This window comes from Mandrillus leucophaeus, unplaced genomic scaffold (genome assembly GCF_000951045.1).
Source record: "Mandrillus leucophaeus isolate KB7577 unplaced genomic scaffold, Mleu.le_1.0 Scaffold273, whole genome shotgun sequence".
Taxonomy (NCBI): domain Eukaryota; kingdom Metazoa; phylum Chordata; class Mammalia; order Primates; family Cercopithecidae; genus Mandrillus; species Mandrillus leucophaeus.
The window spans coordinates 1,644,934-1,647,382 of record NW_012102843.1 but is presented as its reverse complement, the minus strand read 5'-3'; positions in this window follow the sequence as shown (position 1 = coordinate 1,647,382).

Sequence of the window (2,449 nt, the reverse complement as noted above, 5' to 3'; positions counted from 1 at the left end):
AGACCATCCTGGCTAACATGGTGAAACCCCGTCTCTACTGGAAAATACAAAAAATTAGCCGGGCGTGGTGGCAGGTGCCTATAGTCCCAGCTACTCGGGAGGCTGAGGCAGGAGAATGGTGTGAACCCAGGAGGCAGAGCTTGCAGTAAGCCTAGATCATGCCACTGCACTCTAGCCTGGGTGACAGAGTGAGACTCCGTCCCCCGGTTAAAAAAAAAAAAAAAAAAAAGAGAGTTAATGAATATATTGATTTCTTTTGGTATTACTCTCAAAGTCAACAAATTCTGGGAATGCCTTACTATAGCCCCCTTTATGTTAATCTCCTTCTCACTGAGGAATAACTAAGTAGCCTCTGTTAAGAATGTCAAAGGGAAAAAAATTGAAGAAAAATGCCTACGGAAACTATTCACATTATCTAGAGTCATTCCATGTAAAACATACATTGTAGATTACTGTATTCTTGTTAAAAAACTGAAGTTCTGGCTGGGCACAGTGGCTCATGCCTGTAATCCCGGCACTTTGGGAGGCTGAGGTGAGTGGCCCACCTGAGGTCAGGAGGTTAAGACCAGCCTGGCCAACATGGTGAAACCCCGTCTCTACAAAAATACAAAAATTAGGCAGGTATTATGGTGGGTGCCTGTAATCCCAGCTACAAAAATCACTTGAACCTGGGAGGCAGAGGTTGCAGTGAGCCGAGATCATGCCATTGCACTCCAGCCTGGGTGACAACAGCGAAACTCCGTCTAAAAAAACAAAACAAAACAAAACAAAACCTGAAGTGCTTTTTTGTTTTGTTTTGTTTTGTTTGAGACTGAGTCTCGCTGTGTCACCCATTCTGGGGTGCGGTGGCAAGATCTAGGCTCACTGCAACTTCTGCCTCTCAGGTTAACCGATTCTCCTTCCTCAGCCTCCCAAGTAGCTGGGATTACAGGCACCCACCACCATGCCCGGCTAATTTTTGTATTTTTAGTAGAGACGGGGTTTCAGCATGTTGGCCAGGGTGGTCTCGAACTCCTAACCTCAAATGATCCACCCGCTCCAGCCTCCCAAAATGCTTGGATTATAGGTGTAAGCCACCATGCCCAGTCCCTAAAAATTGAAGTGCTTTTGAACATTTTCCAGGCAGAAGTAAAAAGAGAAAGGGTTTGGACATTTAGGATATAATGGAACACCCTTTAAAAGTGCTGCTGGCAAAAAGTAAGTAAGTAAGCACTTGAGAAATTTGGGCATATAGTATTGAGTGCATATGAAGATGATATTTTAAGCTCAAGAATGAACTAAAAGTCTTATTGAACTGCTAGCAGTTTTGAAAAGTATTGAAAAACTATAGTGGCACAAAGAATTGAAAAGGCAAATACAGCGCCATCCTGTATCAACTGCGTATGCCGTGTTCCTTAATGTTTCTTACAATTATCCTCACAGGCTCAGCCACTTGTCAGCAAAAATTAAATGGCAGAGTTATAGTGATATCATTACTGAGATGCTGCTTACTTTTACAAAACACTCCTTAAGATATTTACTAATGCACTACAGTGTGTTATAAATCATTAAAATCAAATTCAGAATAGCTAAATAATTTAAACATTTGTCAAAATAAATCAGCTAAGAATATTCTGAGGTTTAATGTATTTGATTTCCATGCTTTGATTTACTTGTTTTTGTGTTAAATCAGATAAGATTTTAAAAAGTTAAACTTTTCATTCGTATATGCCAAATAACATCGCCTTTACTGTGCTGCAAGGCACATTAGTTAGAAAACAAACTTAAATACACCAACACAAAGGACTTATAAACTGATCAAGAAATTTGGGTGGGTTTCCCATGAGTCATGAGTACTCAAAGTTCAAATGGCAGTCCTGTGTACAGACAAATTTTCACAGACCATATGTCCCAATTTTTAGTTTAACATATATGACCCTTGGGCTCAAGACACTATTGTATGTATTAATGGATATAGAGGTGTATGTGTTCTTGGCATCAAGAAATTAGCAGTATCAGCCAGGCATGGTGGCCCACACTGGGTGGATCACCTGAGGTCAGGAGTTTGAGACCAGCCTGGCCAACATGGTGAAACCCAATCTCTACTAAAAATACAAAATTAGTCGGACGTGGTGGTGCGTGCCTGTAATCCCACCTACTTGGGAGGCTGAGGCAGGAGAATCACTTGAATCTGGGAGGTGTAGGTTGCAGTGAGCCAAGATAATGCCACTGCACTCCAGCCTGGGCAACAGAGCGAGACTCTGTCTTCAAAAAAAGAATAAGAAAAGAAAAGAAAGAAAGAAAGAAAAGAAAAGAAATTAGCAATGTGTATTAAAGAAATGTGGCATATGCATTAAAAGTTAACTGACAAAGTAAGGCACTAAATGTTAGTATGAATGATAAATTATACAGGAATTTCAAACGAGATGAGATGGCTCTGAATTAAATCAAAGAAAGCTTACTTGGAAGA